General features: G+C 40.4%; 1 protein-coding gene across 2 annotated transcripts in view; it reads left to right on the forward strand.

Moving 5' to 3' along the window:
• The window catches only part of ORC5 (origin recognition complex subunit 5), a 68,031-nt gene that overhangs the window by 35,889 nt on the left and 9,809 nt on the right, over positions 1 to 22,333 (forward strand). Inside the window, exon 13 of one of the 2 annotated variants that reach the window (XR_014160848.1) lies at positions 14,907 to 15,023. The exons of the other annotated variant lie outside the window; for it this stretch is intronic. The gene's annotated coding sequence lies outside the window, so the exon portion shown is untranslated. The remainder of the gene's footprint in view (positions 1 to 14,906; positions 15,024 to 22,333) is intronic. 2 annotated transcript variants of the gene reach the window in all.

Genomic DNA, 22,333 nt, shown 5'->3' on the forward strand with positions numbered 1-22,333 from the left:
AGAGGAGAAGAGAAGTTATTATTGGAAATTGAAAAGTGAGTATATTTTGTATAGCTATTAAATCATTCCTTTTGTGGTTTCCGTTACATGTCATTGAACTCATTTTCTACAAGGAGATAGAATCTTGAAGTTTAGGCTAGAGGAGTTAGATGACAAGCACTAAATCTTTGCTACATTCTGGGCATGGATAGAAGAAAAACTGGACAAATTCTTGATAAGATTACATGCACTGTTTGTTAATGTTTAACTAACAGACCCTAAAGAATTGTGCTCTGCTCTGCTGGAATCTGCCCAGTGAGTGTATTGGTGTTCCAAATTACAGGGTACATTACATAAACAGGTTCCCTCCTACAGAAATAACAAATAAATTTAAGAACAGGTGTAGAGAAGATAAGTGGGCCCCTGTGTGATTAGTCTGACCAAGAGTTGATCATAAAAGGAGCTATCTGTCTTTCCACATTCATATCGACCTTCCACAAAGGTGCTGAAAAGAACTTCTATATAGTTTTCCCACTTTGTCCTTGCGACAACCCTGAGCTGCAGAATAGGCTGAAAGATAGTGACTGACACAAGCTTCATGGCCACGTAGAAATTTGAACCTGGATCTTGCAGGTTTCAAGTACAGCATTCTGTCCGCTACATCATATTAAAGTGACTGTTGCATCAAAAGGAGGGACCTTGGTTGTTCACTGTATTTACTCATGAGGAACTGCATTTGTTTACACTGTTCTAGCAACAGGAAAGGGCAGATCATGTTACATACCAAGTAGCATTACAGTTCCCTTCATAATATTTATGGTAAGGAGAAGGCATCTGTCCTGCTTAGATACACATATAATGCCTATTTTATTTGCTGGATAAAATTAGTGGAGGAAGAAGATGATGAAGAAGAAGATGATGATGATTTTGGACTTGATACCCCGCCTTTCACTCCCCCTAAGGTGTCTCCAAAGCGGCTAACAATCTCCTTGCCCTTCCTCCCCCACAACAAACACTCTGTGAGGTGAGAGGGGCTGAGAGACTTCAGAGAAGTATGACTAGCCCAAGGTCACCCAGCAGTTGCAGGTGGAGGAGCGGGGAATCGAACCCAGTTCACCAGATTACGAGTCCATCGCTCTTAACCAGTACACCACGCTGGCTCTCATAGTAGTATTTCTGTAGCATATTACTAAGTTCCAGTACTTAATAAGTTGAAGATTTGCAGCAGGTATGAGTAACTTTGGCACTCCAGATAAAGATGGTCAAAGCCCATGGATGATGGGACAACATTTGGAGGGCCACAGGTTCCCCATTCCTCCTTTATAGCATTGATTTCACAAAAGACTATGATAGCAATCAGTGTCAGTTGTTGGGTTTTTAAAAAATGTTAGTATAAAAAGGGAAGCACAACAGTGCAAGCTTTGACTTCTGCTTCCCTCAGGCCAAGATGACCCTGCAGAAATCCCTGTGGTGGCAGGTAGGGGACAGAGGGGCCACCACTTTGAGCTGGTGGTACCTCACCAGACGGCTTTTCCTTAACCTTGACATAGATAAATCTCAGTTTAAGAATTTGAAAGCCCCCGGAGCAAGCAGCTGAGTTTCCACAAAGTCACCACAAACCTTAGTCATGGAGTAGAGTGTACCATATAATTATCAAAATGGTGCTGTCTGGAACTTACCTCTTTTAGTCATAGGGACAAAGATTTCTCAGCAAGGCATAGCCCTGGACATCACTGTTTCTAACCAAAATTTGGCCATGAGGTATAACTTAAGCTTTTGATTTGATTAAGAATGCACTTCATATTTACAGCTGTATCACTTAGACCGAAATACTGAATGCTAATATGATGTGACTCAGTCAAAATAATGAGCACTACTTTCACCATGCTTCCAGCTGGAGAGAGCCAAAGGGACTGTGTTTGAATAACAACCAAAATGTTTGGGCTTTTGAAGGAGGGACAATGTGACAGATTATCCCCCTGTCACGACTTTTCTTATCTGTTTCAAATGGATTGAACCTGGCAAGCTCCAATTACTGTGCTCTTACTTATTGTCCAAAGTTTATGTAGTGATTAAATCCAGTGAGAGACTTGTCTAACAACTCATCACAGAAATATAGGGATATTTTCCAAACCAAAGGGCTTGATGAACTTAAATAAACTGTTGTTTCCAAAATAAGGTCTAAGGTTTAGGGGGTTTTTTGACTCATTTCCCCATGGGAACAGTCTGTGGTGTCAGCTACATAGGGTGGAAAGGAACCCAATTTAATAGTTATAGTCTTCTACCAAGCATTGCCATGGCTATAATTATCCTTATTTTTCACTGGTTCTGTAAATTACATCTCAAACAGATTCCTGGAGTATTTTCCTTGGTATGAAATGAATGGAGACCACCACATAAGAGCATGGATAAACTTCTGTAGTTTCCATAATTCCAGTGATTCTTGAGCAGAAAAAAAAAATCCCATCAGATTGTGCACAATGGTATTGTTTTGGTGAGGTTTTTTTATGGCTTGTCCCAAAAAATGGTCAGTCCCCTTTCACTTTTCAGACGACTACTGGAAGAATAGGCTATTTGTTATATAAATTTTGTCTATAAATGTACATGCCTATGTAGTTGGTTAGTCTTAAGTCATTCTGTTGAACAATTAGAATGGACAAGGGATTCTGAATTGACTAAGAGCTGAACAGGTCATCTTCTTTCTTTAAAACAAGGTTTCCTGTAAGCCTTGCCTTGATAAAATCCACCTCTTAGGCCAGATGGAATGAGTTGTCACCAGCTCAGTCAGCTGAAGTGTACCATGCACTTCAGAGGGAGAAAATGGGATGGAAAGAAGTTTAAAAGGCCATAATTTTCTTGTTATTTCTTTAAAACTTTCACTTGTGACAAATGTGGCAAGAACATTCAAGTTAGACGTGTAGAAAGCGCAGCATGGTAGCTTTGGTTAGCACTTCAGTATGAAATGTGGCACTTTCAGAGAACCTGCTGTTGCACTGAAGAAAATGAGCAGGCTGTACTTTTTATAGCAAATTACTAATAGAATGTCAAGGCTTGCCATTGGTGTGAACAAAAAGAAGAAAAGAAGGAAAACACCATCTTTCCCATTAGAATGTTTTATTTAAAAAAAACAAATTAAAGGTGATGGGATGCAGTCACTAATAAGTCATAGTCATTTTAATTGATTTTAAACCTTTTTCCTCTTCTGAAAGTGGAAGCTTTTTTCTTAGTTTATGTTTTGCAGATAATCAGACTTTATTAAATGTACTGTGCTGCATATTATGATGCATATTTCTATTCAATTCACTGTTGTTGTCACTTTGCATCTATTTACCAACATTCTCACAAGTGATCTCAGTATTTTTTGTTCATTTTTAGTGGAAATTAATGGACATTTGGAAATTTTACACAGACGAAAGATTATCTGACTACTTTGGAAACTGCAGAATGTACCATTTTATATTATCAAGGGAGTGTAGGTTTTCTGTGTGGTATGTCTTAATATTGCGTTTTTATTTTGTTTTTGGTAAATATGATCTACTTGGTTACCAGCAAATGAAGATTTCGTTGACATTTGGTTACACAGAGCCTGGGAAAGAGCAATGATGGAAAATCACCTTTATTTAGTTCTCACAGTTTCTCAGCAAAATACTGTAAAAATAGATGCTGGTCCCTAAGAATTAGAATTGTAGGATGTTCATCCTTGCTCTTATATATAGATTTCCAATTGCAAGCCAGCAATTAAATTCTGGTAACATTTCTACTCCAAACCTTGAAAGAAGTTCTAGTGAAAGTATTTGCTAATGGTGTTTGACTGCATTTCTGAGCTGACTTTTCTCTGTGTATTAACTCATTCATGTACTTCAGTAGAATTAGTGTTGGAGTCTGCAGAAAGTGATTTTTTTTTAATCCCAGGAGTGGGGGCATTTTTTCCAAGGTCATGCTTGGAAGCCTGCTGTTCAGAGGAGAAACCCCAGTTTACTGATTAGCTTTGCTCAGTTTGTTTTTATGTAAGTGGCATAACTCTGTACAGGCAACACACACCATGGTCAAGGAAGGTTATCTGTTGCTTTGTGTGAAATGATAAATTGTAGTTAACAGCTATTGCTGCACTTCCAGAGGCTGCTGCATTGTGGAGACTATAATGAAATTATGAAGGGGACTACTCAGAGGATGGGAAACAAAAGCAGACAAACTGGGTTTTGTGCTGTACTTTTGGAAGCTCAAACAGTGGTTTGCATTCTAAATTAAGATTAGTACGAACAATGAATTGGTGTGATATCTTTAACTGAGCTATAGTTGGGCAGCTCCTGTTCTTTTCTGTTGTGCCTGTGTTTTTATATCAAACAAATCCAGCTGAAGCTTGTTACTTACTGCCTTTTTTTAATCTTGCTGTTAAATACAAGCTCCTATTGTTTGGAGCTAAATAATCGGCTCATCCTTATGTAGACAAGAACAAAGACTGTAATAGCACATCTGGTTTATCTCTTAGTAGAGCAAAGATTAATTAAGTGGTAATGGTGCAACTTTTCTTAATAACTCTTCTAAATAAAGCAAGCTTGAAAATGAGAAAAAAGAGATCTGTCACTTAGATGCCTCTTGTAGTTTTGTTGACAGGTTTGGAGGGGTTGTTAAAATTCTCTTTCAGTTGAGGGTGGGAATATTTTTGTTCGTGGGTTTTCTGGAATTCAGGAAGCCTTTTTTATTTCAAAGTTTTCGAAATTAAATGAAATCCTGTTCCTTGAAATGATAGAACAAGTTAACACTATTCAAAAAGGCTCGCAGAAGCTTGTCTTCGGGACTTGTAAAGGAAGATACCCATTTTGGTAAAGAAAGAATAGAGCTGTCCCAAGCTTTTTAAAAGTGTAACATCTTTGAGGCACACTCCAATGTCTCAAGACAGACAGATACCAGCAACCTGGTCACCATGTTGTTCAACTTATATCTTTCTCATGCCCTAAAATTGCATCTGCAGTATGGGGATAATAATACTCCTCTAGCTTTGTGGGTTGTTGAAAAGATTACTGAGATAATGTGAAGGGCTTTGGGCACTTGAAATGACTGTATAAATGCTATGCTGTTGTTTTATAGTACAATCCCAGTAAAAATATTAGATTTCCCTCAATTTCCCATGAACTGCATCAGAACAATTATTACCTTGTTTCCTTGACTTTGAGAGCTCCTGGCTGTTGTTAGCAGGTTCTTTATGGGAGGCAGGTGGTAGCACCTCCACACAGCCCTTGGGTTATGATAGTGATGGGAGTGATGCTGTATCCATTCCACTGAAATGGCTCACTGTCCATTACTGTCCCTGTTCAGCGTTCCCTTCCTGTGGCCAGACTTTGTGCAACAAAGCACCACCATGCGCAGCTGAGGCTCTTTTCTTTGTCCTGGCCTTGCCTGTTTCCATTAAGGATGATCTTGCAAGCCTCTCTGGGCTCCCAACTCTGCTACCGACTCCCCTCTTCACACCTGTTTCACCTATTTGAACAGTATTCTGGAACTGATCAGTCACCCTCCCAGAAAGTGACAGCTAGATGTAAAGAGAACAAGGACATTTCACTTCCTGCAAATAGCAAAAAGAAGAGCTAAATATGCAACCTTGAGAGTTGATTCCTAGCAGCATTTTTGGCGCAATTAACAGCTTAAGTGTTTTTAAGGCAGTGCTTGATTGATCAGATGGACAGAATGCAAATGTGGCTTCCCACATTTAAACAGTATTTTCCTATAGCACCTAATGGGGCCGCGTTAAGTATTTGAAGGAAGATAATCTCAGTTACCCTGCTGCTACCCACAGACGGAACACTAATAACAGATTAATAGTAACAATTCTGTGTTTAAATCTTCAGATTATAGTGTTCATCCCATATACCAGCATTTGGTCTTTTGTGCAATTTTAAACGTTAATAATACATACTGTATGATTACATATAAACAAATGTTTTAAGAGACGATGCTGTTATCCAAATAAAATAAAATAAAAATATTTGGGTTAAGAAACAGAAGATGTAAATATTACCCCTTTTGCTCATAAATAGTATATCACAAGACACAGGATTATAGTTTATGGTTTGCCAGGAAATAGCTGAAACACAAGCCCAGCTTCAGACAACATGCTAAACCAAACCATGGCTTACCTCAGCTCAGCAGCCGAACAGCTGGTTCAGAGCAAAGTGGCCTCCATTTTCTCTCTAGAAGCCTGGCTTAGTGTGACATGTGAATCAGGCCATTGAGCTTGCTGTGATGCCTTTGGAAGGATAGAGTGGTTTTGAATCTCAGCATTGGGCAAATTCAACTACTGTGGATTACTCACATGTATAGAGGTATTTTCATATATCTCTCAAGATTGTTTAGGTGTTACTCTAACGCACTTTGAAAAGCCACTGCCAGTTCGCTTTTCAGCAAACCTGTTGGTTTCATGGTATTGCCTACATGGCAGTCTTCTCTCTTTTTTTAATTCATTTTTAGGACTGTATTGATAAACTATAGCATATGTCAGCAATAAATGCATATTTATTTCAGAGAGAGAGTATGTGTGAGGGATCTGGTACTGAAGGAGCCTGCAAGTATAGGAGTGGCGAGTTTATGCTTGAGAATGATATGCACATATCCAAATATTCCAGTATTAAGGTCAGTAGCAGTCATTCTGGAACTGAAGCCAAAGCAGCTATTATTTTAGAAGTGTTCTGGACTTCTAACCCTAGTCAAATTTACAGCATGAAGGAAGGCCTGTGTATCATGTTCAGCTAAATATATTTGTAGCAGAAAAGAATTGGGATGAGTAACTTGAGGAAAATTTTATAAGTAGCACAGCAACAGCACAGTACAAGGCCTGAGCCTTTGTAAGACAGGTAGGCTTGACCTTTGAAATGGAAATTGCAAAGCCAGTGGCTTTGCTAAATAAGGAAATTAATGGATTTAGAGTAATTGGAAACTACATGATTATCTGTATTATGACCACTTAAATCTCATTTGGATAATTATACCCACATATATTATAACTTTGTGGTTAATGGGAATAAAAAGGCTTTTAATATATGGCAAAAGTAGACATTCTCACACCTAGAGAAGCCTACCGGTAATTTTGGTTATATCTTTTTCTTTGTAACTCTTAGGAAATAATATGTAACCTCTATAACTAATGCTTTTAAAAGGTTACACTATTTCAATTATTATCTGATCGAACATTTTTTCTCTTTAAATTATTTTTACTCTGAGCATTCCTTATAAGTTATGTATCTGCTGTTCAAATTTGATTGTACCTTTTTATCTTAGTAAAACTATTTTAAGTGTCATCTAAGACTGTGTATCTTGACCTGAGATATGTGACTGAGAGGCAATCCAGGGGGAAATATAAATTAGACCCAGACATAGTGATTTCTGGGCTTAGGAACAATTTATTTCACATGCAAATATTTCTCTAGGGTACATGGGTTTGCTCATTTCTTGGTTTAGTAACTCTGTCCTTCATTACTTGCTTGAGTCATTACTTAAACCCTTTCCTTGTTGAATTTCACATTAAAAAATAGAAGTAGTCAAAGTTGGCCTTATAATGGTCTTTGAATTATTGTGGAGGACCTTGAGCTTCTTGTTTGTTGGGCATTGTAAGTTCAATGCTGAGATCATGGGAATGCATAACTGAGTTTGAGACTGGGGAATAATTTTATTTATTCTGTTTTTAAAAGTATGTACCACCACAGGGACGCGGGTGGCGCTGTGGGTAAAACCTCAGCACCTAGGACTTGCCGATCAGAAGGTCGGCGGTTCGAATCCCCGCAACGGGGTGAGCTCCCATTGCTTGGTCCCTGCTCCTGCCAACCTAGCAGTTTGAAAGCATGTCAAAGTGCAAGTAGATAAATAGGTACTGCTCTGGTGGGAAGGTAAACAGTGTTGCCGTGTGCTGCTCTGGTTCGCCAGAAGCGACTTAGTCATGCTGGCCACATGACCCAGAAGTTGTACGCCGGCTCCCTCACAGAAAAAAACACAAGATCATTGCAGAAATCTCTAGCTTATTCCTCCCTTCAGATTATTTTTGGCATATAGCAAATAGACCTAAGGCAGAAGGCTGATGATACTGATCTGTTACCATGAAAGTGAAGAAGATACAGATTCTTAGTATTTATACCAGGCCAATCCAAACCAAATGCTTCAAATTAGCTGACAGTTGCAGGGACAATTCTTAACGTTTCCTTTGGTGCCTGGAGGAGATTTGAGAACCGAGTGCCCACAGTCTCATTTCCTCACCAGCCTAGGTCTCAATCTCAGTCTTTGAGGTTCTTGGTGTCAAAACCAAATACCTGCTAGGAATAATTGTTCCATAAGTTAAAGCCTCATATTCTACCCAAATGCAGCAAGGTTTTGTTGCCTTTCTTTAATGTTCTTAAGATTTAGTATTCTGTTTGGCCTCTATCCCTGTCACCCTGCCCAGATGTGTGCATATGCAATCTTCACTGCCAGTTTCGGGGATTGGTTGTATGGAGACTGGGAAGCCATGAAAATGAAAGATTCAAGTCATCGTTTGTACACCCACCCATTGCAAAGTGGCAGGAGGGACCAACAGCATTATCAGGGTACAGGACACTTTCCTACTAAGCAGAGCTGATGGTACCTTACAGTCTACAATTTGGCAGTGGAAACGGTTATGACAAAGAGAGGGGAGGTTTATGAGAGGCACGGATAATGCCGGGGGGATTACATTTTTTGAAGCGCTTCACTTCTTGTCCATTGACAAACAAGAGTGTCCTGATCGAAAATATCCCTATTGCATCCCACAGAAGCCTCTTCACTGAAGTCCTTTTTATAGCTTGTATTATGTCGCTTACTTGCTTCTTTCTACCACCTGCCAGCTTAGCACCTGCTCCGTTCTGATGTCATGCATCTGAACAATGTGTCCTTCCCAGCTGAGTGTCGATTAGGACGGCCTCTGTGTTTACACGGTTAGCGCTCTTCGACTACATTGTTGGTGATCTTGTCCTGACACCTAATACAAAATAAATAAGGCAGGTGCCTTTAATGAAAACTCTTCAGCTGTCTAATAGGTCTCTGAGTGCTTATGCTTCCAGTTGATAGATTGGGTTTAAAACAAAAACGAAGAACGATGGTGGCCTTCATCTTCCCTGCGAAGCTTAATGACCTGTTTTTTGATAGTTCAACTAAAAAGCACTTTTGCTGTTTACGTGAGGATGGTTGTTTCAACAAACATTTTGGGGTTGTAAATCCAAAAGGGTGGAGAAAATTGAGGAACTTCACATTTGGAACAAGTAAATGATTCTGATTCAAAGGAGAGCATAGCTTTGAATATTGTGAATGTGTCTGGAGGGAGAAGAGGGAAGGTGTTGTAAATATAAATTTTCTGTCACTGGTTTCTGTGATCTCACATAGAATAAATTGGCAAAATGAGCCTCTCAGTTCAGTAGCACAGTCTAATTTATGTAAATTCTCTTCAGAATAGGCATTAACCTTGATCCTTACTTCCTCTGTTCTGCTTTAAATCTTGCCTTTGATACAGTAATTGTAATAAAAACAGAATATTCCATGATTAATTGCCTTTTCCCTTACTCACTTTCATTTCACTTTCCAATATATTGAGGAACGTGTTATTGATATCCCTCCACCACAGCATTTGGCAATCATTAAGCAGTGGTATTTGTTTAACAAAATTTATGTGACTTTAAAATAGACAGAATAGACCGAGTATTTAGTTCTTAAGCTGCAAAAATCGGCTAGAACACAATAAAAATGTATTAAAATGCCATAAAATACTCATTCCCAGCCAATTGTACCATAGAATCCATAGAATCAGTAAGATAAATTCCATAATGACCTATTATACTCTCTAATTCACATGGATATTTGGTGTTGCTAATGCATAAGAGGTAGTGCAGGGTGATCTTGTTAACTATGCCCCATGATAAATCAGAAATATACTGAGAGAGCCTGAGAGACTGAGAGAGACACACACAGAAATTTCAGAATTATGTTTGTTTGGAGAAAAGGTGTCTTGTGATTGTGAAATTTGTTTTTGTTTTGACCCGCTTACATATGGAGAGACGCTAAGCAAGATGAGATGCCTACAGTGTTTTAGAAAGGGCTGCTTGTTACTGGAAAGAACAGTGTCTTTCCACAATAGCAAAAGTAAATATCTTTGATACAGTGGTGCCTCGCAAGACGAAATTAATCCGTTCCGTGAGGCTCTTCGTATAGCGGTTTTTTCGTCTTGTGAAGCAAGCCCATTGACAGCTTAGCGGATTAGCGCTATTAGCGGTTTAGCGGCTTTTAGCGGATCAGCTGATAAGCGGCTCAGGGCTTAGGAAAAGGGGGGGGGAAAGGGAAAAAACCCCGCAGGAACTCGCAAGACATTTTTGTCTTGCAAAGCAAGCCCATAGGGAAATTCGTTTTGCGAAGCGCCTCCAAAACGGAAAACCCTTTCGTCTAGCGGGTTTTCCGTCTTGCGGGGCACCACTGTAGTCATAAATATTCAAAACTAGATTGCTTGAACATGCTTCAAAGATCAAGTAACTGGAAGACATAATAAACAGTACTAAATAAATGGCCCAGGAAATGACCCTTTTGAGACAACAGGGGTCAGTGTCTTCTGTGATGTCGTGACTAGAGCCTGAGTCAGAAACTAAACTCTAAATGCAATGTTTATGCAACTCTAGAATCAGTTTTTTAGCTGCTGACCCTTTCTCTTTTGTGGTTTTGCACTCATTTCATGGAATTGTGATTTTATGTATTGTAAGTATCTTTGTACTAGAGGTTTGGAATATAAGTGTTCTAAATAAACAAAGAAACAAATAAATATTTGACTGTATCTGTTTACATAAAAGGCAGGCTTTAGCTTGTGTGATAAAGGGCCTGTATTTCAGTTTGAGATCAAAAATGTAGGTTTAGCCTTTTCTTGAATTTATATCTGTTGTAACATAATTATAAATAAAAAGAGGCATATCTTAAACAGCTCTCAATTCAAATTTTAAACATCTGATTTATTAAAATGATCTGTAACCACTGCTGAAATTGCTGTACTTGCACAGAAGTGCTCACTTTCAAGACATATGAGGAAGAACTGACGTCTGTCAACCTTGATGGTTATTGTTGGGAACCTGAGAGGTGTGTTCCTTCCCCCACTGACTTTAATTTTGCTAGTGTGAGGAAGGGAATTCAATAGTGAGAGGGAAATGTGCAGAAAGTGTGTGCTGTGCTGAAAGCTACCATTTATAGAAAAATCTTAAAAGCAAAGATAGTAAGGTTTTAACTTTATTGTTGTTGGTAGCATTGTAAACAGAATGGGATTCAATGTATGTGTACAGCTAACTTCTTGTTTATGTGATTGTTTGTTTTACAACAACCTAGGCTTTTTTGTGGGGCTTGCTTTGATAGTCTTGGAAGCTTCATCTTTATGTGTTTTGTAGTATAAAAGGTAAAGGTAAAGGGACCCCTGACCATTAGGTCCAGTCGTGTCTGACTCTGGGGTTGCGGCGCTCATCTCACTTTACTGGCCGAGGGTGTACAGCTTCCGGGTCATGTGGCCAGCATGACTAAGCCGCTTCTGGCAAACCAGAGCAGCGCACGGAAACGCCGTTTACCTTCCCGCTGGAGCGGTACCTATTTATCTACTTGCCCTTTGACGTGCTTTCGAACTGCTAGGTTGGCAGGAGCAGGGACCAAGCAACGGGAGCTCACCCCGTTGCGGGGATTCGAACCGCCGACCTTCTGATCGGCAAGCCCTAGGCTCTGTGGTTTAACCCACAGCGCCACCCGCGTCCAGTATATATTAGTTCCAGGGATCGTAGCTCAGTGGCATGCATAAGTTCTTCGATTCAATCGCTGGCCTCTCCAGTCAAAAGGATCAGATAGCACTTGGTGGGAGAAATCTCTGCCTGAAATTCTGGAGAATTGGTGCCAGTCAAAGCAGACAGTACTGGGTTACATGGAGAAATAGTTTGACCTGATATAAGGCAGCTTCCTATATCCTCCATATATTCAGTACCACATTTCTAGTGAAGGACATGATCCAACAGTCCAAGGTGAATCAACTTGTCCGATAATTGGAGGGTACCTAATATCTCTTCCTCATAACAAATGACAGATATTGAGACAGGTGCTCCTTCACAGACCTCAAGTGACAATGCTGCTACTAGAGGTACGCTCCCAAACTGCATATCTTCATTCTTAATGGGAACTAACTACCCACCATCTGAGTATCTTAAATAGAACCACATAACTCATCATTCTCCAAACATATTTATAAATGCATTGAATTAACACCATAGGTGTTCTTTTCCTGTTTCTTCAGAAAAAAAATGAGATATGCAAAAAAATACTATATAAATATAGCAGTTTTCTGCTTGGTTTTTAAAAATAGTATAATTGTTAATATAATAAAAAGGAAAAAATACTAGAAGTTTCAGGAAAAAAACTCATTGCTTTTTGGAGTGTCTCTTTAAAACTCAGAAGTGTCCAAATTAAACAAATTCTTGTTTTTCTGCATGTCTTGTGCACAAACAAAGCATTTACAGGTGTCTGAAGAATGACTGCCAGGGAATGTGTCCCATATAGCATTCAAGATTTAAATGTGAATTGGTTGCTGCTCTGCAACACAATCTTTTCAGATGTGCCCACATGTTGACTATTTTATAGTCAGCAAGTATATAAGTAGATATAAGCACAGCTGGATTCCAGGCCTATAATAAACTGCTAGACTGAAGTTTCAGTGAATATTCATATGTATTTCTACTTTATTGTTCCACACTTTATATTCTTTGCATGAATTTTGCCTTAGTTACATGGTGGGGAAAATAACCACACTACTACATCCGGAAGTGCAAATTAAAATAGCATCAAGCAACCTTGTGATTGAGCAGGGGGGAGGGAGAAAGCTTTGCAATAAGTGTTTCAGGGCTATATTCCTGAAAGACATACCGTATTTTTCGCCCTATAGGATGCACTTTTTCCCCTCCTAAAATGAAGGGGAAATGTGTGTGCGTCTTATGGGGCGAATGCAGGCTTTTGCTGAAGCCTGGAGAGCGAGAGGCGTCGGTGCACACCGACCCCTCTCGATCTCCAGGCTTCAGGAAGACAACTGCAAGCCTAGCGAGCCTGGTGGGAGGTCCAGCCGGGCGCGCAAGGCTTGCGGCGGCAGCTTGCAGCCCGAACCACGGGGCGCGCTCCGGAGCACGCCCCGTGCTTCGGGCAGATGTCCGCAAGCCTTGCACGCCCGGAAGCTTGGGCTTCCCCCCCCCAGCCCTGCGGCTGGGGGGGATATATTTTTTTAATCCCCCCCCAAAAAAACCTAGGTGCGTCCTATGGGCCAGTGCGCCCTATAGGGCGAAAAATACGGTACTTTACTTAGGCCATGCTGCTTTTTTTTACTATTTCTGTTCTGCTAGCCATTATGAACCATTTCACATGTTCTACAGAAGCGCTTAGGAAAGAGAATATGAACAAAGTACTTATCTCATTTAATTCCCCCCCCCCCTTGTGCATGTGGGGATTTGAGTCATAATTGGAATGTCAGTGCAGTGGAGAGAGTGGACGACTGCAGCTTCGGTGTTGGAGAGTTACAGCGCCTGTTGTAGTTGAGAGACCAATACGGGAGAGACATGTTTTCTTACAGCTAGGACAGATAAAGGTCTCCTGTTATGCTCATGCAGGTATACCATGAAGTTTGTTCTTTCTGCACTCCTCCCAGCGGTCATTCCTCCTCTGGTAACTGACTCGTGTGAGTGAAAAGCTACATAGAAATTGAATGAATGAATGACTGCCTCCAGACACGATGGTCATCTGCAAGGGATTTCCACGTGGCGGGATTAATGTCACACTTGCAGACATCTTTGTAAGGCACGGTTGGTCTGGAAATAAGGGGCAAAGTCACAAACTCAGTTTGTATGGTGCTTTGCAGAAGTTAGTGGGCATGGCATATGAAGATCAAGTCAATTGAGAAATACAGGAAACGGATGCCTACGGTAGAATTTTAGGAGAGATTTATTGATTTATTGATATTTAAGATGGAGAAATGCAAAGGTTTAATGTATGCTAGACTTGATGAGCATTCGTAAAGTATTCCTTTTGAAGGGGAATGTGTTCTAAACAGATGGAATCCCAACAAACAAAGTAGCACCTGAAGAATAGCAACTGTTGAAATGAAGTGCTGGTTGAGTTTCGTGCCTATATGTGATAGTAATAACCTGTTTTTGCAAAAAATAAAATAAAAAATGGAATGGTGGACAACTGGTAGCAAGTAGATTGCTTTTCAACAGGCTTTCATTTGAGAGGCCATTCTCAATTGTCTTCCAATTATGTGCTGTGTTTGTGTATTTAAGGAGATGAGGAGGTTAAACTTCTATTAATATTTCATGGCTAATTAGTACAAGCGGGACCAAGAGCTTTACATCACGGAAGGTGGTTATTACTTTAGAAGTGGTTGCTATTAATGTGAACCCCCTGCAGAATACATGTGCACCTTAAGAAATGTCTGGTTCCTATACCCCTTGCTCGTGCTGATTGTAACAAGGTTGGCTCACCAAGTCCGTTTTTTTCCAGTTATAAGGAAAAACACTACATGCAGGTATCACTTCCTTAGGGTTTAGGATGGCACAGACTTCATTAAAATACATAGGCTCAGGCTTGTGGCCATTTGGCCTTGACAGAACTTGCATCTTCCAGCATCATCTTGGTTGTCCGACTCCTGTCATAGTCTGAACTTCATTTTGGTGAATCTACTTTACACAATATCTTTCTGCTGCTTTCTGATAAAAAATAATTATTTAATGAGAATTATGCCCAAGCATATCTCTTTGCACCCAGGAGACTCCCTTGAAAAGGAATTTCATGCCCAGATTGGCAAGTGAAACACAAAATCTTAGTTCGGAGTCCCAACCAAGTTCCAGGCCTTAAAGCATTTATTTGCTCTTGCCTTGTGTGTGTTTCAGGGCCAAACAATTTTGTGGTGGTTGCTGATGAAGAATAGTGCTTTCCAGCATATTTAAAACACTCTTCAAGTTTGGCTGGAGTATTTTTCTTCCTATGCATGGGAGTAAAATGAAGAGGTAAAAAGTTTTTGTTCATTTTGAACGCCCTCCCATCAGATGTCAAGGAAATAAGCAGCTATCCTATTTTTAAAAGACATCTGAAGGCAGCCCTGTTTAGGGAGGTTTTTAATATTTAATGCTGTATTGTTTTTAATACTCGATTGAGATTCGCCCAGAGTGGCTGGGGAAACTCAGCCAGATGGGTGGGGTATAAATAAATTATTATTATTATTATTATGCATTATAAAGTACATTAAGCATGAAGGGTAAGCAGTGCTAGGAGATGGAGTAGACCAGACACAGTAGGGGTATAGGTTCCCACACACTATGGAAGTACGCACAGTAATCCTTGCCTTGGAGCTCTTTGTGGATAAAGCCAGGTAGCTTTAGGAGACTAATGCACCAAGAACTACTGCTGCATGCTACCTACACACATTTCAGTGAGAGTTGTCCAGAATTGGACCTTAATTCTCATAATATGTAACCTATGATAACTCGTGTCAAAATGTTAGGTGCCTACAGGACTCCTGATGTTTTGGATGCAACATGCTAATTATCTGGAATTCAGTTTAATTATGTGTCTCTGGCTTCTACAGCTCTGCCTATCTCCATAGAAACGTGCACTTTAACAAGTCATATTGGGAATTCTGATGGTTTTGTAATGGTTTGATATAATGCTTCTTCTAGGATTTGGGAGGTCTTAACGAATGCCATAGGCAAATGAACTTTGGTGGGTGCCTCCTTTAAAAAAAACAACTCTAGGAAAAATATTTTCTCCTTCAGTTTCTCTTCTATTTTCCATGCATGTAAACAGCATCTTTTAAAATATGATTTTACTTAAGAACTGGGTGGATCATTGCCATTTTGCATTCTGACCTGCAGTTGACCAACCCAAGCAAACTTTGGCTAAGCTGCACGTCAACCAGCAATTTAATTCTCCAGTTGTCTGTCTGGATCACATTGGTTTTTAACTTCTTCCTCTTTGTTTCTTTTTTGGATAGTCATACATACATAACTAACTTATGTGCACATAATCTAATGTATATGTACACATAATCAGTGTATGCTGATCAATAGGAAAATATTAGGGATGCTGTATGATCAAAAACATTTTTCCTATTTTTAATTTGTTTTGGAAATACTGAGAGAGGAAATAGCACATGGTAGTTCTTTCTATGTTGAAGTGTCACATTTTAAACAAAGCTCCCACACGTTGTGTGTGTGTCTTCCTGTGATACAGCATTTTAAAAATCTGTATTTCAAAACACATAAGCAGCCAGCTCTTGTTGGTGTGTGGGTGGTATTGGGTAATTAGGCCTTGTTAATATCTTGCTTCCCTGTGCCAGATTGGATCAATACCCTTTCAACATTTAATTATCATACATTTAAAATAGACAGCAATTAACACATGCTTCTAACACCATTTAGAAAATGAAAGCTGTATACGCTAAGCTTATTTTTGCACAAATGTAATTTTGTTTAGAAGTGTGCTGATGAAGACCTAATATTGAGAAGCATATCCAGTTTTCTATAGTCTTCTAATGATGTCAATATGTCCGTGCTTTAAAGAATGTATGTGGTATAATTACTAGGGGATGCATCATTGCATTCAGTTAGAGGCTAGGTGAAAATTCTAAAATAAACCATGGCCTGAAATTGAACTTAAAAGCACTCTGCTCCACTTAAGAGTAAAACTCTAAAGTTTAAACATGTATAGCTATTCATGATGGCATGTTACATCTAATATTTGAATCAAAGAGGGATATGTAGCTTTTCTCGTCCTTCCATATTGGAAGCTAAACATGCCAAAATGTGTCACCCTAGTGTTCAGAAGCCATTTCAAATCCAACGGCCATTTCCACAACAGTGGTTGCTTTTTCCAGCCTCCATAAATAGTGGAATCCCAATACTACCTTGATATATGTAAAGGTAAAGGGACCCCTGACCATTAGGTCCAGTCGTGGCCGACTCTAGGGTTGCGGCGCTCATCTCGCTTTATTGGCCGAGGGAGCCGGCGTACAGCTTCCGGGTCGTGTGGCCAGCATGACTAAGCCGCTTCTGGCAAACCAGAGCAGCGCACGGAAACGCCGTTTACCTTCCTGCCGGAGCGGTACCTATTTATCTACTTGCCCTTTGACGTGCTTTCGAACTGCTAGGTTGGCAGGAGCAGGGACTGAGCAACGGGAGCTCACCCCGTCACAGGGATTCGAACCTCCGACCTTCTGATCGGCAAGTCCTAGGCTCTGTGGTTTAACCCACAGCGCCACCCGCATCCCTGTCTCATTAAAGCCAATATGTTATCATGCTGTCATGCATTCTCATTCACAACTGCGTAGTGACAGGTACGTAGGCTTGCACGTGTAAGCTGTCTGTTTTTTGGTGAATGACAGGTGGATTGGGGAGCCTATATAGCCCCTCAGATGTTGGGCTTCTAATTTCCATCAGCCTCATCTCACGGTTAAGGATGATGAGAGGTTTAGTCTAAGCAACATCTGCAGGGCCACAGTTTCCCACTAGACATCGAGTTCTGTAGCGTTAAATACATTGGCACAGAAAAAATGTATACCGTCCCAATAACTGGATTCTAGAAACAGTTAAGCATTAACATTACTAAAGCTAAGAGATGTGGATCAGTAATCTGCATGTGAGACCACTGGGAACCCTACATAAGAGCAGAATATGAATAAAATAAATATTAAACAACAAATCTAAAAGAAATATATAAGCCTCATATGAATCAGTGAGAATATATAAGCAGGTGCAGAATATGAATCTGAATGAATTAATGTTAACTATCTGAAAATGTTATGAAAATTGGGCTTTCTTCTCAATTTTCAGTGTCTGAAGATATAATGTGGAAAGGAAAGGTTTCATTAATAAGTGAAAAAGGAGATGATATTTATGATTTTAAAAATGACAAAGTTTAGTACTGTTTCCATAATGGTGATACTTTAGAGAGAGAGAAAATGAAAAATAGTACAGTGGTGCCCCGCAAGACGAACGCCTCGCAAGACGGAAAACCCGCTAGACGAAAGGGTTTTCCGTTTTGGAGGTGCTTCGCTAAACGAATTTCTCTATGGGGTTGCTTCGCAAGACAAAAAAACTTGCGAGTTCCCGCGGGGTTTTTTCGTCCCCCCCCCTTTCCTAAGCCGCTAAGCCGCTTATCAGCTGTTCCGCTGATAAGCCGCTTAACAGCTGATCGCTAAAAGCCGCTAGACCGCTAATAGCGCTAATCCGCTAAGCTGTCAATGGGCTTGCTTCGCAAGACGAAAAAAACGCTAGACGAAGAGAATCGCGGAACGGATTCTTTTCGTCTTGTGAGGCACCACTGTAGTAGGGGATACTGGAAGACAATTGACAACTTTACAAATTAGTAATTCATAAAAATCAGGCAAAACACTAGTGGAGGTTTGATTAAACTTTAACAGATTGAATCAGTCTAACATCTTTGACCGTGAACCGGTAAATGAAATATCCTTTGTACATTGTGGGTATGACCTCTGTTGGTCTCATAAAAAGCAGCCATTTTCATTTGAAGCCTATTTTATACTGAGAAGTCAGCGTGGTTTCAGTCCAGTTCTTAAGCCCACCTCTTGGCTAGTAATGGGATGAATATTGTTTACCACACTTTTTAATGAATAATACAATTACTGGTAAGTGTGTGGCCCCCCCCCCCCCGCTGTTTTGTATGCCTATGTGAGAATAACAAATTACCTGAAACAATCTTGGATTCCCAAGTTCTTTCTCTGTATGGTGTTTGAAGCTTCAGATAGGTTGTTGTTGTTGTTGTTGTTGTTATGACTTGCCCTTTGACAGTGTGTTGTCAGAGGACTAGAGTAGGGCATATTACTGTTGGATTTTCAGAGCATCTTATATCGCTGTTATGGCCAAATTATTTCTAGAGTCATAGTTGACAGATTGATGGCACGTACACAACTTTTTTATTCTATTTAATATCAAGTAGCTAAGCCTGAGTTTCAAGGTCTGGGTAGAGCAGCGGTTCTCAACCTGTGGGTCCCCAGATGTTGTTGGACTACAACTTCCATCATCCCTGAGCTCTGGCCTTGCTAGCTAGGAGTGATGGGAGTTGTAGCTCAACAACATCTGGGACCCACAGGTTGAGAAAGGCTGGGGTAGAGGTACTTTCCTGTACTCTGGGGACGGTGCTGTGTATTAAATGACATACTTTCTTTCCTCTCCTCTTGCCTCCTCGCATGCACCTCTAAGCAGAGAGGAATCTACATTGCGTTGAGATGTTTCCTTCCTTTGCAGTTATTTGTTCCACAGCTGCCACATGGCTTAGATGCCGTCAACTGGAAATGGAAAGGTACCTCCAAGGGAAGGGGAGTTTACCCCTTTCCAGTACCCACACACCCTCTGTGACACATCTTGCACTTGACAGAATATTTTGCAGTCCTCATTAAAGTTGTGTGCATTATCAGATTTATCAGTGCAATTCTACATATCTCTACTCAGAAGGAAGCATTTTCAACAGAGCTTGTTCTCAGATAGAATATAGGTATAGCAGGCATATCCAACTCCCAAGATACTGTGATCTACTCACAGTATAAAAAGATTGGCTGTGATCTACCCATTGTCATTGCCTGGAATTGTTGAGAATTGTTGAGGGGAGGGTTGACCAAAGTTGTTGAGCTTTTTTGGGGGGGTACACACAAAGGCGATCACTAACTTGCTACCGCAATCAGCCGGTAGATCGTGATCAACCTGTTGGACATTCCTGAGGTGTAGGATTGCAGCCTTGTATTTAAGTATTCAGAGGTTTGAATTACTAAGAACTCAAAATTCCAAGTACTGTATTTTTCGTCCTATAGGACGCACTTTTTCCCCTCCCAAAATGAAGGGGAAATGTGTGTGCGTCCTATGGGGCGAATGCAGGCTTTCGCTGAAGCCTGGAGAGCGAGAGGGGTCGGTGCGCACCGACCCCTCTCGCTCTCCAGGCTTCAGGAAGGTATCTGCAAGCCTTGGGAGCTCCGCGGGAGTTCCCGTCAGGCTCCCAAGGCTTGCAGATTAGCAGCCTCCAAACCTGACCTGGTTTGGAGGCTGGCGGTGGGGAAAGCAGCGCTTCTCCCCACCGCCAGCCACACAAGCGCGGGGACAGTGGAGAGGCGGAGAGATATCCGCAAGCCTGGGGAGACCGGCGCGACTTCCCGCCGGGCTCCCTAGGCTTGCGGATAGCAGCCTGTTCTGGGGTCGGGGGAAGCTCAGGCTTCCCCTGCCCCAGCCCTGCCCCTGGAGGGGGGAAATAATTTTTTTTCTTCCCCCCCCCCAGAAAAAACTAGGTGCGCCTTATGAGCCGGTGCGCCCTATGGGACGAAAAATACGGTAATCTTTAAGTCTTGCTTTACTGACAGATCTTAGCCTTTTATATAAGGTATTTTTTTACCTGTTCCATATTTCTTAATCTGTAGAATGCCTCACCAGTGTTCGTGAAAAAACCTATATATTTTAAAAACATATTTTTGTTTTTAGAGAAACAGTCAGTACCACCCCCTCCCCAGCATAAGTTAGCTTTGCGGCTCACTACATAAGTGGATTTTTATGCCAACATAATTTGTGCAAGCATCATTGAATTTAATTCCAAGAGGCTAGTTCTGCACATTCTGTCTGAAATGTGTTTTCAAAATGACATCTGGTTTTCAAAGTGCTTTTTGCTACATATTAGTGGTTTTAACATCTGTATGAACTTAAGTACCAGCAGCAGTGGGTTTTGTACAAATGCAGCCAAAAGACTAATTTTGCACTGCTTTTTAAAGAGTAATAAAAGCTGAACATAGATGACACTGCAAACAATTGAGAGTTTTAAGATAGTGTAGAATGACTGAAAACACTGAAGACGTGATATTCACTGTAGGGTATGTTTCAGTATGTCTTGGGGGCACAGAATCATGTTGTAATTAAGTCTAAAAAGATGTTTTTAACCTTTGAAATTAGACAAGTGCATAATATGACCGAGATACACCTAAGAAATTTTAAAACTTCAGGTTGAATCAACTGTTATTTCATGCTGGTACCATATTGTTCCCAATGGTGTTCAGTCTATGTCTTCCCCTGTGACATATGCTTTCATTCACTTCCTTTCATCAAACGGAGTTACGTGCTCTTTAGGCAATTGAAGTACAGTACATCTGATTTGCTTCTGCTTTCTGCCTGTTTCATGTCTGTTCTGGGGTTTGTGGGCTGCTCCATAAGAGATCTTGTGACAGTGATTTGCCTTAAATTGTTGGTCTTCAACTGGTGGGTCTCAGTCTGATCCAAAGTGTTGTGGCCTGATCCAAGGTGGGTTGCAACAGGAGCCCTACCACTGTGCACATATATGGTAAATGATTAAGAAATGAGTCCCCAAATGTATGTTTGGGTTAAAAGTGAGTTCTGGGTCTGAAAACGTTGGAGATATCTGCCTTAAATGACCACACAACTTTTCTGTTGTTTGTATTTTATTATAGAATATCAGACAGTTGCTCTGGGCTTGTAACTCTGTACCTTATTTATAGGTCTCCCAATGCCATTCTTCACTTAAGTTATGTATAGCTCTCCTGTCAGTCAGTCAGCCAGCTCCCTCTTCTCTTTTATCTTTTTGAAAAAAGCAATAATCTGTGATGTATTTATTTGTTTTCCCAGGATTCAAATGTGGCAAATAAAGGAATGATATATTAAAGAACTAAAACTATGTGTGAACATAAGAGAATGTAAAATCTAGAGCATAGGAGTTTTGTGATATCAACCATGGTTCATGTCCATACTTTTGTTGTATCAGTATTTAACGGTGGCTGTATGCAGATTTCATGCCAAGCCATGGTTTAGAGCTCCTTGCCTTGATTTGTTTTTCCATCTGTTCAGCACCCAGCTTCACAACCCCACTCCTGTCTCTTGAGAATGAGCAAGTCTTCTCTCTATAGTACCATCTTTCGTAACAGACCAACAGCAGTAACTGTGGTTTGTGCTTTGAGATATAACAGCAAACTACAGCCAGCACAAATAATTGTTTGATTTTCTTCTCTAGAAGCCCCTTGCAAAGTTTATGTGATGGCTTAGGTCTGGTTTGGACAGTTTTTGCCCATTCTCAGTCTTCGTGCTGCTCCTTCTGTCCTCCCTTCATACACAGTAATAAGCCAACAAATCTTCCTTTAATCATAGTTTCTAGTTAGGTCAAAACTAGGAAACCATGGTTACTAGATGTGAACAAGCCAGGAGCTTAAACTACAGTCCCTGTATTTTAATCAATGCATACCCAAATTTGTTTATCTGTATTTGTTTGTTAGATATGAAACCAGGCCTTTTCAGCTGTTCACTTTTTTATGCTCGCCAAG

Source organism: Podarcis erhardii (genome assembly GCF_964252035.2).
Source record: "Podarcis erhardii genome assembly, chromosome: 10".
Classification (NCBI taxonomy): Eukaryota; Metazoa; Chordata; class Lepidosauria; order Squamata; family Lacertidae; genus Podarcis; species Podarcis erhardii.